The sequence below is a fragment of the Coregonus lavaretus genome, assembly GCF_964263955.1.
Source record: "Coregonus lavaretus genome assembly, chromosome: 2".
NCBI classification, from domain to species: Eukaryota; Metazoa; Chordata; class Actinopteri; order Salmoniformes; family Salmonidae; genus Coregonus; species Coregonus lavaretus.
In genome coordinates this window covers 75,512,030-75,534,454 of record NC_139989.1, presented here as the reverse complement: position 1 = coordinate 75,534,454, position 22,425 = coordinate 75,512,030, and the positions used below count along the sequence as shown (strand labels likewise).

Sequence of the window (22,425 nt, the reverse complement as noted above, 5' to 3'; positions counted from 1 at the left end):
ACCTGAGTGGAGGGACAAGGACTGGATTGATCACAGTAGACCACCTGAGTGGAGGGACAAGGACTGGATTGATCACAGTAGACCACCTGAGTGGAGGGACAAGGACTGGATTGATCACAGTAGACCACCTGAGTGGAGGGACAAGTACTGGATTGATCAGAGTAGACCACCTGAGTGGAGGGACAAGGACTGGATTGATCACAGTAGACCACCTGAGTGGAGGGACAAGGACTGGATTGATCAGAGTAGACCACCTGAGAGGAGGGACAAGGACTGGATTGATCAGAGTAGACCACATGAGTGGAGGGACAAGTACTGGATTGATCACAGTAGACCACCTGAGTGGAGGGACAAGGACTGGATTGATCAGAGTAGACCACCTGAGTGGAGGGACAAGGACTGGATTGATCAGAGTAGACCACCTGAGTGGAGGGACAAGGACTGGATTGATCACAGTAGACCACCTGAGTGGAGGGACAAGGACTGGATTGATCAGAGTAGACCACCTGAGTGGAGGGACGAGGACTGGATTGATCAGAGTAGCATAGCGCTATCACCATCTTTGCATTAACCAGTATGGGCCGGCATCAGAGGTCTGAACACACCAACACACAACCACCTGAGGAAAACATTGTAATACTTTATTACAATCAAGTTCATAGGATAATGTGGATAAGATGTAAGGTGGCCTACAAAATGGATGGAGTCTATGACTCAACTTGAGCATCAGTAGGCTATGTGATTCAACCTGAGCATCAGTAGGCTATGTGATTCAACCTGAGCATCAGTAGGCTATGTGATTCAACCTGAGCATCAGTATTGCTGAGCCGGCTGGCATGGCAAGTTGCAGGTGAATAAAGTACAGTGGCCTGAAGGGGACACAGATTCAGGTTCATTACTTAGAATCCAGAAGAACACGATAAGACCTCCCTAATAATGCAGCAACAGCTGTGCTCTAGTTCAGGCTAGTTATTTCAGTTGGATGCTAAAGAACGTGCTACAACAAGCAGCCTGTTCTATTCCAAAGGTGTAGGGGACAGGATGAGCACCCCTTGAAACACAACGATCTCATCTGGTTCCCCAAATTCCCCCTCACTGCCTGTCTTTGTCGCCGGCAGCCCTACCCAGCAGCGAACGACAACCTGCCCCCATTAGAGTGAGTGCAATACAGATACTTGTAGGCTATGGAACCCAACGTTCATCAAAGCACCAGCTCTCCTCAATCACCTGCCTGAAGTCTCGGATCGGCCTTATAACAGTTCTAAGAGACCCAGGCAGAGTTGGCAAGGAGGCACTGGCATAGAGCAGTTTGTTCATGATTTGGTGAAGTCAGTCCTTGCAAGCTGTAATCACAGCGTCAACACAATACTGTAAGAAATGTTCCTGAGTTTGGGTTAGTTTTGATAATTATCAGGTTAGTTATGATAATTGATAGCTAGCAGGTTAGTTATGATCATTGATAGTTATCAGGTTAGTTATGAACATTGATAATTATCAGGATAGTTATGATAATTGATAGTTATCAGGTTAGGTATGATAATTTATAGTTATCTGGTTAGTTATGATAATTGATAGTTATCTGGTTAGTTATGATAATTGATAGTTATCTGGTTAGTTATGATAATTGATAGTTATCTGGTTAGTTATGATAATTGATAGTTATCTGGTTAGTTATGATAATTGATAGTTATCAGGTTAGTTAGGATAATTGATAATTATCAGGTTAGTTATGATAATTGATAGTTATCAGGCTAGTTACAGTATGATAAATGATAGTTATCAGTTTGGTGAGAGAGATTTCCATTTACTAACTGTCTGTTCTTCTGCTCCCCCTACAGTGTGAAACCTGGTGGAGTGAACACAATCAAACCTTGGCCTAGAAAATGTGAGTGTTAACTGCTGGGAAGAATAAGCTTGTTATTACTCAGTCTTTTTTATAGTAAGGGGTTAGAAAATAATGAAATCATTTTCAGAGCTTGCTTGATAAGTGAGCTATGTATGTGTGGTTACACTAATATGATTTCACTCTGTGGTTATGTTTTGCTGTGTGTTTGTGTTTTAAATGACCATACAGTATAACATATCATCATTCAGCAAGTCTTAAATAACCTTTCCTTGGTCCTTTAATAACTAGAAACATTAACATTCTGATGTGGCCCTTTAATACCTAGAAACATTAACATTCTGATGTGGCCCTTTAATACCTAGAAACATTAACATTCTGATGTGGCCCTTTAATACCTAGAAACATTAACATTCTGATGTGGCCCTTTAATACCTAGAAACAATAACATTCTGATGTGATATGAAGATGATTTGTAATATACCTGGTCTTCTCCATCAGATGCCTGTGATCTCACACTGGACCCAAACACAGTAAACATAAAGCTCTCTCTTTCTGAGGAGAACAGAAAGGTGACACGTAGCGAAGAGGCTCAGCCGTATCCTGATCACCCAGAGAGATTTGAGGACTGTGAACAGGTGCTGTGTAGAGAGGGTCTGACTGGGCGCTGTTACTGGGAGGTAGAGTGGAGTGGGAGTGGGGCTGATATAGGAGTGGCATATAAAGGAATCAGCAGGAGAGGAGGGGGTGATGATGACTGTGTACTTGGACAGAATGACAAATCCTGGAGTCTGAGCTGCTTTAACAACCGTTACACTGCCTGGCACAATGACAATCACACTATCATAGACGTCCCCTCCTCCAGCTCCCACAGAGTAGGAGTGTATCTGGACTGGCCAGCCGGCACTCTGTCCTTCTACAGAGTCTCCTCTGACACACTGACCCACCTGAACACATTCCACTCCACATTCACTGAGCCCCTCTATCCAGGGTTTCAGCTTTGGGATGACTCCTCTTCAATGTCTCTGTGTCATGTGGTCCCTGTGCCAAACACATGATGTTTCACTGTAATCATGGTCATGTTCAGTAAGACACACTGGAAGAAGAATTGATATGAACTCTCTAGTCACTAGTTAACAGATTATTATTATTATTATATCTAAATAGTCATGATTATACACCACTGAAGTTGATAGACATTGTAAAATAGTAATTCATACACTGTAATCCCAAACAGTTGTACTAGCTCATAAGTAATAAGGTCATAACAGTCAAATGTCGTTATGCAGTTGACCAAACTATAAAGTGTTGAGCTCTGTTGAGATTTATGCCACTTTAATTGAAGAGGGCTCAATATTTTATAGGTAATTTGTGTGGAACGCTCAAAAAAGTTTAGGTAGTGTCATGACGTTATCGACGTCATGACGTTCTGGTGGGTGGGTCATCTCTCCCTCAGGAAAGCTGAGTCAGCCATCTTGAATTTGCCTTGATGCGGGGATGTTTGGGCCGCCCGTGTGGATGTGGAACACAGTTTAATTTGTTTTAATTTGTTTGCAATGTGCACTTTTATGCTGCCCGCTTGAAACCACCACCACCTCCGTTTTTATCATTAGTCTTATTGCCTTCGTTTTCTTAAGCGCCATCTTATCATCACCTCTGAGGTCCATGAGTTTTCGCTGTTCGCCGGTAATGCAAGTGCGTACTGTGAGTATACTTATTTCAATAAGTGTCTGCCTTACACAGTAAATATTTTACGTTATCGAGCTGTGTGTACGTGTGTGCTAGCATGAAACGAACAATGCTAAACAACATAATGTGAGTGTGTTATCATGATGCTAACCAGGCCTGTGTTTGTATTTCTTCCTAGGCTCAAGTGTGTGGTTGTGAGATCATCTCGAAATCCTTTTAACAGTTCAGGTAGGATGTATTATGAAATAGTGTTACTAATGTAATACATTGCTAAAACCAAGTATAGAGTGTATTTGTTATAATTCATTGGTATTAGATTTAAAAGGTGATCGAATAGCTCCTGATTTGTAATGTCATTAATGCATTTCTTTTGAAGCAATGTTTTAATTTTTTTTACAAGTGAATAGGTTGGTTTACTTTTAAGTTTAAATTTCCCACGTATCTCGTTAAAGTTTTGACCAATGAGCTAACTTGTTAAGTTGTGGCCAATGGGAGAGTGGACTGGTTGCCGGGAAAGAAAAGGGAGGGAAAAGTTGAAAGAAGGGAGAGGAGAGACGTTAGTGGGGTTGGTGAAGGAAAAACGACCAAAGGAAACGATAAAGAGAGAACAAAACCATACCTACAGAGTTTTTTTTAAGGGAAATCCTGATTTTATTTCTATAAGAGAGTGTTTATTATTTAGTTAAGAAAGACCAAGTGGAGACTGAAGCTGCCGTCGCATTGTGGAGACATTCGACATCCTAGAGGTTAGCCTAGCATCGTGCAAGACTTGGAGAGAATTGCTTGTGACGATCAGTTCGGGTTTCCAACGGATGTCTGTTGCTGCCACCGAGTACTGGCTGCATTGATAGCTGTGTTCGCTGTGGATCTTGTGAGGACACCTGCACGGAACTACTATATTTTGCTGAGGCATTATCTACAAGTAGTGAGTAACTACAAATGTGGTGTGGACTTCGGGACTTTATGTATGTCGTCATTTTTTTTATGAGCTCCAACGCGCGCCCAGGGTTTAAGCAAGCTTGCAAATAATTTGGACATGGGGTTGTGGAAAAATCATTGGGGTTTATAATTTGTATGTCTTTTGATGTGATACATTGAACATTTGATTAATATAGATCTTGAACCTTATGTCTGTTGTATTGGTGGAGTCATTTACTGTTTCAGTTTCATTTAATGCATGGGAAAGCATATCCTTATAACAATAACCAAGTCTATAATCATTCTATCTGAAGTTAATACCCTATTTGTCATTCACCCTAGCAAGTTTACAATAGGGATTCTTATTGGAGATGTCCTTCTCACCTAATATCCCATGCTGTTCAGATATTCTAAATAAGGTAATATCGTGAGAGTCAAATTCGAGCCTGGTGAGAGGGTTACACTAATAATTGGTTTTATTTTATGTGTTTCCACAGTCATTCTTTTGCTATTTCTCTAAATGTTTTTATCTCAACTGTGGGGTCAACAGTTGGATCACTTGAACCCTTTATTAATACTTTGTTAAATACAAAGAACAACAACAGAAATAGCAGATCTATAAGCACACAACTTTGATGCTTTGCTTGTTAATAACTAACTTGCTTATCTTTTAACATTTTCATTTTTACTATAATTAGTGTACAATGAATGTTTTTGATATTTGTGTAATTATTATTGTAATGGATATTTTTTGTCCATGTAGGAACAACGTGATGTAAAAATGAGACGGGCCCTCGTCCTTCGTGCACTTCCTGTGTACCTGCGTGAAGATGCCTCCAAGTTTTTCAGGACCTGTAATGTAAGTGTACTGGCCTCACTATCAATCCCTTTGCTTAGCTATTCAGTCAGCTTAAACATGACATCACTCAAAGAACTCTAGGAGAACCAGAGGGGCATTCCAGAAAGCAGGTTATGTGAAAACCATCAGTATAGCCAATTGTATTTTTTTCAACAACGTAATTTCAAAGTCCGTGTTTCTAGTTTGTCGCCGCATTGAGTATGAGATAAAATGTTTTTATATTTCATTTTCAGCCGATTTTAAATAAAACAAAATAGCCTAAAATAAAACATTGAACAACATTCAACCACTTCCTTAAAGGCTAATATAAAATAAAGTGATGTTAAATTCAAAATGAAAAGACGACTGCATCTGAAACTCTGTCAGTGATTTATATAACAGCCACAGCCAGAAAATGTCTGCTTCCCGTTTTCTCCCGTTGCCATGGTGAATAACCGTATCGGAGCTCCATTGATGATGGCTTTTTACTAGTCGTCAGGCACAAGCTCAACTCCGAGTTAACGTACTCTGAGTCAACTTACCTAACTCAGATCAGCTGTTCTGTAACTGAAAACTCAGTTTCACTTCACAGGGTAAGTCAACTCTGAGTTCAGGGTTAGGCTCAGTTTGTTGAACCTCCTTTCTGGAATAGCCCCCAGGACCTGTTTATGAAGTTTCCTTGAGTTGTTATTCTGCAAACTGACATGTAGAAATTACATAAATGAAAAGGTAAGTATAAAGAATTCCACTAAACAAAAAGTATGCTTACAGGTAGGTGTGAAACTAACATAAAATAATAAGCATGTGTAAAGAAAATAGTTTAAACATGTAGCTTAGTTGCAGTCTAAGTGCAAAGTGACCGTAATGTCTAGACATCATTAGCATGATTTGTATCCTTGAGGGGCTGAACTCATTTTTGTATTATTTGTGTTTTATAGTCAGCAGATGGTCCAGACCTCACTGACACTCCGGTGGCTCTCCTGACAGTTGTCACTGATGATACTACTGATACGGCCCTCTTCAGCCCTGAGAGCATCTGTATTGTCGTGGAAGATGAAATACTTGTGAGTGGTCCCACAAACCTGGCTGACTCATTTCTCCTGCTCTTTAGGTATGTCTATGCACTAGACCTACAGTACCCAAAGAATCTCGAGCTTGCATTCACATTTATCCAAAAAGTTGTGATGTGTCTTGAGGACAACAAACCACTGAAAGGCCGTCTACTGACACTGAAGAATGATTTGTTCAATGAGTGAATCACTCAGAATGGACTATTTGTTGAGCTGAGTATTGAGGATGTTTTTAGTTTTTTTCCCCTCTTTACAAATGTAATAATTTGCCTCTTCTACCTCATGTTTAATATGTTACACTGTTTGCCTCTTCTACCTCAGATTTAATACATTGATTGTTAATAGATAAATATCACAACATTGACGTATTGCCAAGCCCAAGTTTTTGTACTGTACTTGTGGGAAACGACTGTTGAATTCATGCACTATACATGTTTAATGTTGTGTGACCTAATGCTTACCTTGATGTTGCCAGTTGAAGTACGGCACAGTAGAAACCAGTACTTTTATTTGAATGTTTTATTTAAAAAAAGTGAGTTGCAGCCTTCAAGGTACAGTAAGTGCCAAAACGTTTTAAATGGCTCCACATTCTAATAGTTGTCATTGCTGTTGAGGATGGATTATAATTAGAATCTTATTGAATTTTATCATGAAGCCTTTGTGAGTTTATCATAATGTTTACTGAATAATGTGATATGGAGACCCAAAATACTGAATCTACCCTCTGTAGCAATGACCACTATCAGAATATGGAACTATTAACACTTAATGTACTTTAAAACACATTTTGTTTTTATGGAGTCATTTCCTTTTCCTTTTTTGTTTTAATTTATGACAAGCACTTTGTTTTGACTGAGCTCCTTTTGATTCTTGCCTTTTTAAAAGCACATTGTGTTGAATAAAAAAAAAGTTAAATTGTCACTGTGGTGTCACTTTCATGTTTTCTAACATTATTCGCTGATTATAATTGTGTAATGGACCGACATCAGTATTTCAGTTTAGAATTAATTTTGATTGCATGTCCCACATTATGAGTTGAAGAATATTGAAAATGTTGAGTGTATTTCACACATTATATGAGTTGAAGAATATTTAATATTTTGAGTGTATTTCCCACATTTATGAGTTGAAGAATATTGAAAGTTTTGAGTGTATTTCCCACATTATATGAGTTGAAAAATATTGAAAATTTTGAGTGTATTTCCCACATTATATGAGTTGAAAAATATTGAAAATTTTGAGTGAATTACTCCCTAATTATAAGTTGAGGAATATCAATATTTATAAGATAACATTGAGATAATTTAAGGCAACTGTAAATGTAATTTTTATTTTATGTAAACTTAAAACATTTAAAAACATCACTAAAATATTTTTGTGTAATCTGTTACAAAATAATTTTTGAGTTATGTGAACTTATTAGGGTTTACAGTGTAGAATGAATCACCACTGTTGTTAAAGGTTCTCATTTAGAATTCATTGATCTTGTTGTTATTGCTTTTTCATTTGTGTTTGTAAATATTCCTGTCTGTAAAATGTTTATTTGTCAAATTGTTGACCAAACAATCCTGCTTCTGTATAAACACAATTACACTGAATGGAATTTACATGTGACAGATTTGACTAATGAAGGTCAATAAAACAGATGACAGAAGAGCAGTTCTAAATGTTTTATTTTTTATAAGAATATGACATTTAAATCAGTGGCTCCTCAGAGGAGGAAGGGGAGGACCATCCTCCTCAGTGAACTTCATAAAAATGGTAAAACATTTTAAAAGTTAGCCTTTTTAGATCAAACTATACTAAATATATAAATGTCACCAAATAATTGATTAAATCACAATGAAGGTCTACAGTAGCCTCAATAGCACTCTGTAGGGTAGCACCAGGGTGTAGCCGGAGGACAGCTAGCTTCCGTCCTCCTCTGGGTACATTGACTTCAATACAAAACCTAGGAGGCTAATGGTTCTTACCCCCTTCCATAGACTTACACAGTAATTATGACAACGTCCGGAGGACGTCATCCAACCAGAGCCTGTTAATTGAAGTGCATTCCAGGTGACTACCTCATGAAGCTGGTTGAGAGAATGCCAACATTTGACTAGTACTGCCAGTCAAAAGTTTGAACACACCTACTCATTCAAGGTTTTTCTTTATTTTTACAATTTTTTACATTGTAGAATAATAGTGAAGACATCAAAACAATGAAATAACACATATAGAATCATGTAGTTACCAAAAAAGTATTAAACAAATCAAAATATATTTTAAATTTGAGATTCTTCAAATAGCCACCCTTTGCCTTGATGACTGCTTTGCACATTCTTGGCATTCTCTCAACCAGCTTCATGAGGAAGTCACCTGGAATGCATTTCAAATAACAGGTGTGCCTTCTTAAAAGTTAATTTATTTCCTTCTTAATGTGTTTGAGCCAATCAGTTGTGTTGTGACAAGGTAGGGGGGGTATACAGAAGATATCCCTATTTGGTAAAAGACCAAGTCCACATTATGGCAAGAACAGCTCAAATAAGCAAAGAGAAACGACAGTCCATCATTACTTTAAGACATGAAGGTCAGTCAATACGGAACATTTCAAGAACTTTGAAAGTTTCTTCAAGTGCAGTCGCAAAAACCATCAAGCGCTATAATGAAAATGGCTCTCATGAGGACCGCCACAGGAATGGAAGACCCAGAGTTACCTCTGCTGCAGAGGATAAGTTCATTAGAGTTACCAGCCTCAGAAGTTACAGACCAAATAAATGCTTCACAGAGTTCAAGTAACAGACACATCTCAACATCAACTGTTAAGAGGGGACTGTGCGAATCAGGCCCTCATGGTCAAATTTCAGCAAAGAAATCACTACTAAAGGACACCAATAAGAAGAAGAGACCTGCTTGTGCCAAAAAACACGAGAAATGTACATTGGACTGGTGGAAATGTGTCCTTTGGTCTGGAGTCCAAATTAGAGATTTTTGGTTCAAACCGCTGTGTCTTTGTTAGACGCGGTGTGGGTGAACAAACAAAAATACGTTGTGGAAATATTGTATTTGTAAATTGTTAGACTCCAACCAGACCCAGAGAGTAGAGTCTCCAGTACCCAGCTGTCAGAGACTTCAACCAGACCCAGAGAGTAGAGTCTCCAGTACCCAGCTGTCAGAGACTCCAACCAGACCCAGAGAGTAGAGTCTCCAGTACCCAGCTGTCAGAGACTCCAACCAGACCCAGAGAGTAGAGTCTCCAGTACCCAGCTGTCAGAGACTCCAACCAGACCCAGAGAGTAGAGTCTCCAGTACCCAGCTGTCAGAGACTCCAACCAGACCCAGAGACTAGAGTCTCCATTACCCAGCTGTCAGAGACTCCAACCAGACCCAGAGAGTAGAGTCTCCAGTACCCAGCTGTCAGAGACTCCAACCAGACCCAGAGAGTAGAGTCTTCAGTACCCAGGTGTCAGAGACTCCAACCAGACCCAGAGAGTAGAGTCTCCAGTACCCAGCTGTCAGAGACTCCAACCAGACCCAGAGAGTAGAGTCTCCAGTACCCAGCTGTCAGAGACTCCAACCAGACCCAGAGACTAGAGTCTCCAGTACCCAGCTGTCAGAGACTCCAACCAGACCCAGAGAGTAGAGTCTCCAGTACCCAGCTGTCAGAGACTCCAACCAGACCCAGAGAGTAGAGTCTCCAGTACCCAGCTGTCAGAGACTCCAACCAGACCCAGAGAGTAGAGCCTCCAGTACCCAGCTGTCAGAGACTCCAACCAGACCCAGAGAGTAGAGTCTCCAGTACCCAGCTGTCAGAGACTCCAACCAGACCCAGAGAGTAGAGTCTCCAGTACCCAGCTGTCAGAGACTCCAACCAGACCCAGAGAGTAGAGTCTCCAGTACCCAGCTGTCAGAGACTCCAACCAGACCCAGAGAGTAGAGTCTACAGTACCCAGCTGTCAGAGACTCCAACCAGACCCAGAGAGTAGAGTCTCCAGTACCCAGCTGTCAGAGACTCCAACCAGACCCAGAGACTAGAGTCTCCAGTACCCAGCTGTCAGAGACTCCAACCAGACCCAGAGAGTAGAGTCTCCAGTACCCAGCTGTCAGAGACTCCAACCAGACCCAGAGAGTAGAGTCTACAGTACCCAGCTGTCAGAGACTCCAACCAGACCCAGAGAGTAGAGTCTACAGTACCCAGCTATCAGAGACTCCAACCAGACCCAGAGAGTAGAGTCTCCAGTACCCAGCTGTCAGAGACTCCAACCAGACCCAGAGAGTAGAGTCTCCAGTACCCAGCTGTCAGAGACTCCAACCAGACCCAGAGAGTAGAGTCTCCAGTACCCAGCTGTCAGAGACTCCAAACTGACCCAGAGAGTAGAGTCTCCAGTACCCAGCTGTCAGAGACTCCAACCAGACCCAGAGAGTAGAGTCTACAGTACCCAGCTATCAGAGACTCCAACCAGACCCAGAGAGTAGAGTCTCCAGTACCCAGCTGTCAGAGACTCCAACCAGACCCAGAGAGTAGAGTCTCCAGTACCCAGCTGTCAGAGACTCCAACCAGACCCAGAGAGTAGAGTCTCCAGTACCCAGCTGTCAGAGACTCCAAACTGACCCAGAGAGTAGAGTCTCCAGTACCCAGCTGTCAGAGACTCCAACCAGACCCAGAGAGTAGAGTCTCCAGTACCCAGCTGTCAGAGACTCCAACCAGACCCAGAGAGTAGAGTCTCCAGTACCCAGCTGTCAGAGACTCCAACCAGACCCAGAGAGTAGAGTCTACAGTACCCAGGTGTCAGAGACTCCAACCAGACCCAGAGAGTAGAGTCTCCAGTACCCAGCTGTCAGAGACTCCAACCAGACCCAGAGAGTAGAGTCTACAGTACCCAGCTGTCAGAGACTCCAACCAGACCCAGAAAGTAGAGTCTCCAGTACCCAGCTGTCCCTATGAAGAGTGACTGGTCCATCGACAATCTCCACATTTTATCAGCAGAACGACGCCATTTGATCAAAGGTAATATTACTTTTATTGTTCAGAGGGTTTTGAGTTCACTTCCTGAACCGATCTGAAACAGGATACTTTTATCCTCATTGAAATGGGCATTGTGTTTTTCCCCTTTTGTGTAAAATGCTAAATCCCTACTATAACTATGGCAGCGAGGACCAGATATACTGAATTACTGTGTTGATGTGTCTCTACAGCTGAACAACTCTTTCCATAATGGAGGACCAGATATACTGAATTACTGTGTTGATGTGTCTCTACAGCTGAACAACTCTTTCCATAATGGAGGACCAGATATACTGAATTACTGTGTTGTTGTGTCTATACAGCTGAACAACTCTTTCCATAATGGAGGACCAGATATACTGAATTACTGTGTTGTTGTGTCTCTACAGCTGAACAACTCTTTCCATAATGGAGGACCAGATATACTGAATTACTGTGTTGATGTGTCTATACAGCTGAACAACTCTTTCCATAATGGAGGACCAGATATACTGAATTACTGTGTTGATGTGTCTATACAGCTGAACAACTCTTTCCATAATGGGGGACCAGATATACTGAATTACTGTGTTGATGTGTCTCTACAGCTGAACAACTCTTTCCATAATGGAGGACCAGATATACTGAATTACTGTGTTGATGTGTCTCTACAGCTGAACAACTCTTTCCATAATGGAGGACCAGATATACTGAATTACTGTGTTGATGTGTCTCTACAGCTGAACAACTCTTTCCATAATGGAGGACCAGATATACTGAATTACTGTGTTGTTGTGTCTATACAGCTGATCAACTCTTTCCATAATGGAGGACCAGATATACTGAATTACTGTGTTGTTGTGTCTATACAGCTGATCAACTCTTTCCATAATGGCCTTGTCATTGAACAAGCCCAGAAGGCCAAAGCCTCTTCTGCACACAACATGATGGACAATATCTTTAAACAATATTGTTGGGATTTAATTTGTTTGTTGAAAAACAAGAGTTTAACCTTTGGATAGAAATTGGTTTCTCAATATTAGATAACTTGTTTGTTGAAATACAAGAATGTAACCTTTGGATGGAAATTGGTGTCTCAATATCAGATAACTTGTTTGTTGAAATACAAGAATTTTACCTTTGGACAGAAACTGTTGGTGTCTCAATATCAGATACCCAGGCTATAAATATTCTACTCAAGGAAGGGTGAGTGTGACTAACTGTCAGTGGAGTTATCAGCTGTTAAGTCACGATAGGCCGTATCTCTGTGGTTTTACTAAAAAGAACAGAACAAGGAGTAAAGTTGCTATGAAACAGGGCTGATTAAGGACATCAATTTGAGGACATCTGCCAGAGACAGAACTACGCCTGGCAACTCAGCGCCTAGGGGTTGGGACCAACCCGCGCGCCAATGAACAGGCGGCAAGTCTAAACCACGCCCAGCCTCTGCTCTGACAGGCCTGTTCAGAAACAGGAACTATCTCTGTCAAGGGTGTTTAAGGAAGAACATGTGAGACAGCCACTAGTTCTCTGATCTCCCTGCGTGGTGCATCAGTGAGCCCGTATACGAACCCTCATACTTATCATTTATACATTTGCATTTAATAAACTTAGCTTGATTTGCAATAACTTCAATGATGTCTTTCATTCCAATACCAGACTTGAATTGACGCACTCTTACAATATCTTCAATTAAAACCCTTCATTAAAACCCACTAAATATAATTTTAGTAAATTCCTTGTCCTTCCAGGTGTTAGACTATTATCAGTGAGTCAGGTGTTCTCTGAACCTGGTCCTGGAGAGCCACTGGGTGTGAGCTCTGTGGGCTACGGAGTGAAGCTACACAAAAGAGACTGTTGACTGAAAGTCATCTGACCTCGGCAAAGGACATTGAAATCAGTGTGTCCATGGAACTAGCTGCTAAAGAGGCTCACCAGTTGAGTTCATCAGGAACTTAGTGGATCCATCTAACAATCCTAATCACCAGCTGATACATTTTAATCTCATACACAGGGTAATCCTTCCACCTAGAAAACATAATTTAATAGAAATCACAACCGCTCCTCTGTGTGATCTATGTAATCCAGGTGCCTTGGGCTCCTTTAATTATATGTACTGGGAGTGACCAGGGGACATGTTTTGGAAAGAGGTATCCTCATACCTTGTTCCCCCAGACTGTTATCACTTAATGATAATTCACTACATATTCATTACAGCAAAGCAATGATCTCCTCCCTAAACTCACATACTCTCTTGAGAGAATTAGGCCTACCCTTACTTAGCTACCGAACCTCATTATGTAAAAGTATATCATGATGCTCAGCAGACCACGAAACATCAATGTTGAAGGATAAATGTTGATCGGATAAAGTTTATGATAGCCATAACTGAGTCCATTGTTTTTTAAGTCAATGCTGAGTTTAGCCAAAGCACGCTCTGGCAGTGTAGTCTTATCAGTGGCGAAAGAGCCAGTAGGCGGGCAGACAGTCCCTGTACCCCTGTTAGCAGCTCTGATTGGCTGTAACTGGTATGTTACTTATATTGATTGACAGCACTTAATGGGCAAGACTATAGGAAAACAGATTCTCCCATTGGAGAATATTGAACGATGGCTCATTTTGGCCCTAAACATTCCATTTTTTACTGGGATTGTTTTGCAGATTCTTTTTAATTAATGTTCAGCATTTATCAAAGGGCCATTCTAAATTGATAAATGTTATGGATCTTGCCTGTGGGCTGCCAGTTGAATAGCCCTGACCTAGATGTTTAGAAATGTGTTTGCTAGAGCTTTGCTTCCTTCTGTTTTTATTTTGGAAGCCAGTCAATTCAACCTCTCATAAGATCCAAGTCACTGACATGAGGATTGTCATTTCATTACTTGAAATGGTTCTTATTTGATTTATTTTTCAGTCGAGCCCAAAGATTGACAATACATCTGTTTCAACCAGAGAAGTGGTTCCGCAACTGGAAAGAACAGAGAGTGTATTTGTAAATATCAATGTACAGTATATCACACAGGGTTGGGGTCAATTCCATTTCAATTCCAGTCAATTCAACAAGTACACTGAAATTCCAATTCTCTTCAATAGTTTTCAATTAGGAAAATGTGGAATTGGAATTTGGTTAACTTTTTTAATTGAATGGAATTTAAATGGAATTGACCCCAACTCCTTATATCTCAACACAAAATGGCTGTGATTATTTCATTCTTGCACAGGTACTTGTGTTAGGGAAATGTTTTTGGGATACTTTCATTTTGGGGCTTGTTTCAATTCCAAAGTTTAGTATGTGTCCCATATTCTGAGCACGCAATGGATACATCAAGCTTGTGACTCTTCAAACTCGATGGATGCATTTGCATTTTGTTTAGGTTGTTTCTGATTATTTTGTGCCGAATTGAAATGAATGCTAGATAATGTATTGTGTTGTTTTCTAAACACTGTGGATGCTACAGACGTCTTACCGTGCCCCCACCCCAATGGACGTTTCATGCTGAATAACCACCACTAGTCAGCTTCCTGCTCCCCCTGGCTGTCACAGAAGAGGTAGAGGAAGACCATGAGCTCAGGCCAAAATACTGTGGATATCATCTTTCTACACTCTTAGGAAAGAAAAGTGCTATCTAGAACCTAAAAGGGTTCTTTGGCTGTCCCCATAGGATTTGGTGCGTGTACTATTATGTGCATTAGCCTACAAAATAGGTAATGGAATGATTACAGTTTTTATTTCTTGATTATATGAAATAACCCTTTTCAGAAAAATCAGGACATGATTGAACAGTTAGTTATTGGTTTAGTAAATAAGAGTTGATATGTTGGAGTAAAACAGTTCATGTTTTCAGTGACCAGACAATGTATTCAGTAAAACAACTGTATGAATTCTGATTGTTTTTATGATTTCAGCTCAACAAACAAATGCTTGGATATGATTCTGAAGACTCAATCAGCAACATAGAAACAACAGAAGATGAATATGTGCCAGGAACAGAACGTGGCAACGAGAGCAGTTTAGAGCTTTACTGTATGGAAGAACAAAGGCCTATAAGGGACATAGAAATACTGAGTCTGACACCTCTGTGCAAGAATCCACAAGTTCACTTGAAGTCATGCACGTTACAAAGACTAAAGATTGATCAAAACATTACTGTCTCTTTTGTGAGAAACCACAATCAAAAATTGCCCGGCATCTGGAAATGATTCATAAAGGTGAAGCTGAAGTGGCAAAAGGCCCTTTCTTTCCCAAAGAACTCCAAAGACTGGAAGCTCCCACTGACCATACTGAGACAACGTGGGGACAGAGCACACAACAGGCAAATCATAAGAGAAGGCAAAGGTGTTATAGTTCCTTGTAAACAAAGCAGTTTCCCAAATGGAAATCCGAAAGATTTCTTGCACTGTGCAAACTGCCAAGGACTCTTTAAAAGAACATTCCTATTGTTCAGCATTCACAATGGCATTTTCTGTTGTGACAGGATTGTTATGTTTGGTCTCTCAAGTTTCCACTCTGATGCTGCGTTTGTAACCATGTGGAAGTTGGGAATTTACCAGTTCTGAAGTCGTAAAAAGCAGTTGGATGCATTCATTTAATTTGAACTCATTGATAAACGGTGGTTGGCTAATGGCCAACAACTTCGTCAACCATGAACTAAAAGTACAGTTATCATGCTTGTAACCAAATGATAGAGTTCAAAAACAGATAGATTTTTATAAATAATGTTTTGTTGTTGCATTTAACTGCCAAAAATGCTGTTATAGAAACCATTTCCTTAGTAGGTGAGGTCAGAGGTCACCGTGTGGGAGAAGTGGGCGCTCAGGATGATAGACCAGTTTCCCACTAGTAATTACCAGTTGGAGGGCCGTTCAAGTGGATTTTTCCCAGTGTTATGTAGTAAATTCCCACTTCCCACTTGGTAACAAACGCACCATGACACTGCCTCCTTCAGTGCCATATGCGTACTTGTGACTCTCATAAAGGGGGCTTGTCTGTAGCATGGTACATCTCCCACTCCAGGTAATGTGAAAGCCTTGCCCCCACTAAGCCACGCCTCCTAAATCATTTCCCAGTGTGTCTTGCCTTTTATAGTGAATTGTAACGTTACCACTGACTGTACTTGTTAGTGACAGAGACATGGTCGTTGAATTCGTTCATTTTCAGACCTGTGGCCTTAACCATATACTCCAGAATGAAGAGTGATCAGATGAATTGCAATTAATTGCAAAGTCCCTCTTTGCCATGAAAATGAACTTAATCCCCCAAAAAACATTTCCACTGCATTTCAGCCCTGCCACAAAAGGACCAGCTGACATCATGTCAGTGATTCTCTCGTTAACACAGGTGAGAGTGTTGACGAAGACAAGGCTGGAGATCACTCTGTCATGCTGATTGAGTTCGAATAACAGACTGGAAGCTTTAAAAGGAGGGGGGTGCTTGAAATCATTATTCTTCCTCTGTTAACCATGGTTACCTGCAAGGGAACACGTGCCGTCATCATTGCTTTGCACAAAAAGAGCTTCACAGGCAAGGATATTGCTGCTAGTAAGATTGCACCTAAATCAACCATTTATCGGGTCATCAAGAACTTCAAGGAGAGAGGTTCAATTGTTGTGAAGAAGGCTTCAGGGCGCCCAAGAAAGTCCAGCAAGCACCAGGACCGTCTCCTAAAGTTGATTCAGCTGTGGGATCGGGGCACCACCAGTGCAGAGCTTGCTCAGGAATGGCAGCAGGCAGTTGTGAGTGCATCTGCACGCACAGTGAGGCAAATACTTTTGGAGGATGGCTTGGTGTCAAGAAGGGCAGCGAGGAAGCCACTTCTCTCCAGGAAAAACATCAGGGACAGACTGATATTCTGCAAAAGGTACAGGGATTGGACTGCTGAGGACTGGGGTAAAGTCCACAGTGTCCCAGTCCTGTAGATGAATACCTCTCTGAGTGGTTCTACAGTGTCCCAGTCCTGTAGATGAATACCTCTCTGAGTGGTTTTAGTGTCTCCGTCCTGTAGATGAATACCTCTCTGAGTGGTTTTACAGTGTCTCAGTCCTGTAGATGAATACCTCTCTGAGTGGTTCTACAGTGTCCCAGTCCTGTAGATGAATACCTCTCTCTGAGTGTTGCTACAGTGTCCCAGTCCTGTAGATGAATACCTCTCTGAGTGGTTCTACAGTGTCTCAGTCCTGTAGATGAATACCTCTCTGAGTGGTTCTACAGTGTCTCAGTCCTGTAGATGAATACCTCTCTGAGTGGTTCTACAGTGTCCCAGTCCTGTAGATGAATACCTCTCTGAGTGGTTTTACAGTGTCTCCGTCCTGTAGATGAATACCTCTCTGAGTGGTTTTACAGTGTCTCAGTCCTGTAGATGAATACCTCTCTGAGTGGTTCTACAGTGTCTCAGTCCTGTAGATGAATACCTCTCTGAGTGGTTTTACAGTGTCTCAGTCCTGTAGATGAATACCTCTCTGAGTGGTTTTACAGTGTCTCCGTCCTGTAGATGAATACCTCTCTGAGTGGTTTTACAGTGTCTCCGTCCTGTAGATGAATACCTCTCTGAGTGGTTTTACAGTGTCCCAGTCCTGTAGATGAATACCTCTCTGAGTGGTTTTACAGTGTCCCAGTCCTGTAGATGAATACCTCTCTGAGTGGTTCTACAGTGTCCCAGTCCTGTAGATGAATACCTCTCTGAGTGGTTTTACAGTGTCTCCGTCCTGTAGATGAATACCTCCCTGAGTGGTTCTACAGTGTCTCAGTCCTGTAGATGAATACCTCTCTGAGTGGTTCTACAGTGTCTCCGTCCTGTAGATGAATACCTCTCTGAGTGGTTCTCCAGTGTCCCAGTCCTGTAGATGAATACCTCTCTGAGTGGTTTTACAGTGTCTCAGTCCTGTAGATGAATACCTCTCTGAGTGGTTCTACAGTGTCCCAGTCCTGTAGATGAATACCTCTCTGAGTGGTTTTACAGTGTCTCAGTCCTGTAGATGAATACCTCTCTGAGTGGTTCTACAGTGTCCCAGTCCTGTAGGTGAATACCTCTCTGAGTGGTTCTACAGTGTCCCAGTCCTGTAGATGAATACCTCTCTGAGTGGTTCTACAGTGTCCCAGTCCTGTAGATGAATACCTCTCTGAGTGGTTCTACAGTGTCCCAGTCCTGTAGATGAATACCTCTCTGAGTGGTTTTACAGTGTCCCAGTCCTGTAGATGAATACCTCTCTGAGTGGTTCTACAGTGTCCCAGTCCTGTAGATGAATACCTCTCTGAGTGGTTTTACAGTGTCCCAGTCCTGTAGATGAATACCTCTCTGAGTGGTTTTACAGTGTCCCAGTCCTGTAGATGAATACCTCTCTGAGTGGTTTTACAGTGTCTCAGTCCTGTAGATGAATACCTCTCTGAGTGGTTTTACAGTGTCTCAGTCCTGTAGATGAATACCTCTCTGAGTGGTTCTACAGTGTCCCAGTCCCGTAGATGAATACCTCTCTGAGTGGTTTTACAGTGTCTCAGTCCTGTAGATGAATACCTCTCTGAGTGGTTCTACATTGTCCCAGTCCTGTAGATGAATACCTCTCTGAGTGGTTTTACAGTGTCTCAGTCCTGTAGATGAATACCTCTCTGAGTGGTTTTACAGTGTCCCAGTCCTGTAGATGAATACCTCTCTGAGTGGTTCTACAATGTTTCTCCACTGTGTTTAATCTACATGATATATCAGCTCTTACTGGTCAGAATTGAAGGAATGATGGATGGCGCTAAACACAGGGAAATTCTTGAGGGAAACCTGTTTCAGTCTTCCAGAGATTTGAGACTGGGACGGAGGTTCACCTTCCAGCAGGTCAATGACCCTAAGCATACTGCTAAAGCAACACTTGAGTGGTTTAAGGGGAAACATTTAAATATCTTGGAATGGCCTAGTCAAAGCCCAGACCTCAATCCAATTGAGAATCTGTGGTATGACTTAAAGATTGCTGTACACCAGCAGAACCCATCCAACTTGAAGGAGCTGGAACAGTTTTGCCTTGAAGAATGGGCAAAAATCCCAGTGGCTAGATGTGCCAAGCTTATAGAGACATACCCCAAGAGACATGCAGCTGTAATTGCTGCAAAAGGTGGCTCTACAAAGTATTGACTTTGGGGGGGTGAACAGTTACGCATGCTCCAGTTTTCAGTTTTTTTGTCTTATTTCTTGTTTGTTTCACAATAAAAAATATTTTTCATCTTCAAAGTGGTAGGCATGTTGTGTAAATCAATTGATACAAACCCCCAAAAAATATAATTTAATTCCAGGTTGTAAGGCAACAAAATAGGAAAAATACCAAGGGGAGTGAATACTTTCGCAAACCACTTATATATATATATATATATACATTTATACATTTATAATTAAAATTAATACCTTTTGTTTAACTGATTGAACAAACGTTTTTTTTTTTTTACTTTTATTTGTGGTGTGGTTTTCATATCAGCCCTTTTGAGCTTCCCATCCTCACCTGAACACCGTTTTTACCTGTTTATTTATCTGCAGTGTTTTGTCTTTCACTTCTTTTCTTTGGTGTGAATAAAACCTAAAACCTAATTGAGAAATGGTTTCACTTGCAATGACTTGTCATGTTTAAACCGTGATTTAAACTGAGACTCAGTGATATGACATGTAAGGCTGTGTGTCTGCCTGTATTCATATATGGACCTGATTTCCATTCAGACTGCTTTGTCCAGCCAAGTGGCACTTTGTGGGATACATTGAATGTAATGGAGTTGAAGTTGTGTTCCCAGCAGTCCACAGGATGGCGCCAGAGCAGCATAACTGGACGGGTGAGAAATGAGTAATATACCAGGGAAATACACTATATATACAAAAGTATGTGGACAACCCTTCAAATTAGTGGATTCGGCTATTTCAGCCAAACCCGTTGCTGACAGGTGTATGAAATCGAGCACACAGCCATGCAATCTCCATAGACAAACATTGGCAGTAGAATGGCCTTACTGAAGTGCTCATTGACTTTCAACATGGCACCGTCATAGAATGCCACCTTTCCAACAAGTCACATTTCTGCCCTGCTAGAGCTGCCCCGGTCAACTGTAAGTGCTTTTATTGTGAAGTGGAAACGTCTAGGAGCAACAACGGCTCAGCCGTGAAGTTGTAGGCCACACAAGCTCACAGAACGGGACCGCTTAGTGTCTATGGAGATTGCATGGCTGTGTGCTCGATTTTATACACCTGTCAGCAACCGGTGTGGCTGAAATATCAAAATCCACTAATTTGAAAGGGTGTCCACATACTGCTGTATATATAGTGTATAGTTACACAGTGCTTTCGGAAAGTATTCAGACCCCTTGACTTTTTCCACATTTTGTTACGTTAAAGCCTTATTCTAAAATTGATTAAACTGTTTTTTTCCCTCATCAATCTACACACAACATCCCATAATGACAAAGTTATGGGTTTTTAGAACTCCTGTGTTGTCTTGGTTGTGTGCTTAGGCTCATTGTCCTGTTGGAAGGTGAACCTTCACCCCAGTCTGAGGTCCAGAGCGCTCTGGAGCAGGTTTTCATCAAGGATCTCTCTGTACTTTGCTCCGTTCATCTTTCCCTCGATCCTGACTAGTCTCCCAGTCCCTGCCACTAAAAAACATCCCCACAGCATGATCCTGCCACCACCATGTTTCACCATAGGGATGGTGCCAGGTGACCTCCAGACGTGACGCTTGGCATTCAGGCCAAAGAGTTCAATCTTGGTTTCATCAGACCAGAGAATCTTGTTTCTCATGGTCTGAGAGTCCTTTAGGTGCCTTTTACTGAGGAGTGGCTTCCGTCTGGCCACTCTACCATAAAGGCCTGATTTGTGGAGTGCTGCAGAGATGTCCTTCTGGAAGGTTCTCCCATATCCACAGAGTAACTCTGGAGCTCTGTCAGAGTGACCATCGGGTTCTTTGCGGGTTCTTCGTCACCTCCCTGACCAAGGCCCTTCTCCCCCGATTGCTCAGTTTGGCCAGGCGGCCAGCTCTAGGAAGAGTCTTGGTGGTTCCAAACATCTTCCATTTAAGCATGTGTTCTTGGGGACCTTCAATGTTGCAGACATTTTTTGGTACCCTTCCCCAGATCTGTGCCTCGACACAATCCTGTCTCGGAGCTCTACGGACAATTCCTTTGACCTCATGGCTTGGATTTTGCTCTGACATGCACTGTCAACTGTGGGACCTTATGTAGACAGGTGTGTGCCTTTCCAAATCATGTCCAATCAATTGAATTTGAAGTTGAATAAATGTCCTTTCCTTTAATCACTGTATATTCCTCCTTTTTAATCATGTTGTTTTCCCAATCCGATGTCCGTCTCGAGTCCTTTTCTGCCGTCCATGACGATGTTAACTCCAGTGGTGGAAAAAGTACCCAATTGTCATACTTGAGTAAAAGTAAAGATACCTTAACAGAAAATGACTCAACTAAAAGTGAAAGTCACCCAGTAAAATATTACTTGAGTAAAAGTCTAAAAGTATTTTGGTTTTAAATATACTTAAGTATATATACAAAAGTAAATGTAATTGCTAAAATATACTAAAGTATCAAAAGTAAAAGTACAAGTATAAATCATTTCAAATTCCTTACATAAAGAAAACCAGACAATTTTCTTGTTTTTAAAATGTACGTTCAGCCAGAGGCAAACTCCAACACTCAGACAATTTACAAACAAAGCATTTGTGTTTAGTGAGTCTACCAGATCAGAGGCAGTAGGGATCTTCTCTTGATAAGGGTGTGAATTGGACCATTTTCTGTCCTGCTAAGCATTCAAAATGAAACAAGTACTTTTGGGTGTCAGGGAAAATGTATGGAGTAAAAAGTACATTCTTTTCTTTAGGAATGTAGTGAAGTGAAAGTAAAAGTAGTCAAAAATATGAATAGTAAAGTCAAGTACAGATACCCCCAAAAAACTACTTAAGTAGTACTTTAAAGTATTTTTACTTAAGTACTTTACACCACTGGTTAACTCTCTTTCTTAGCTAGCTCGACTATGCACTTGCCTCTGCTAGCAATACACTGTGCTAACATTAGCCTAGACTGTACCACAGAAAATAACAGTTTTAAACAGTTGTAAAAACCCACTTCTTCCAGACAGAATAGTTC

At 41.2% G+C, this 22,425-nt stretch overlaps 1 long non-coding RNA gene across 3 annotated transcripts; it reads left to right on the top strand.

Moving 5' to 3' along the window:
- Positions 1–3,520: 3,520 nt before the first annotated feature.
- Positions 3,521–6,303, top strand: LOC311142424. Of its 3 annotated transcripts, XR_014614306.1 has the most exons (4): positions 3,521–3,547; positions 3,711–3,760; positions 5,214–5,309; positions 6,227–6,303. It is a non-coding gene; the product is annotated as an uncharacterized lncRNA (long non-coding RNA). The 3 variants fall into 3 exon arrangements; XR_014614307.1 differs by lacking the exon at positions 3,521–3,547 and having other exon boundaries at positions 3,638–3,760; XR_014614308.1 differs by lacking the exons at positions 3,521–3,547; positions 3,711–3,760 and adding an exon at positions 4,382–4,457.
- Positions 6,304–22,425: the final 16,122 nt, after the last annotated feature.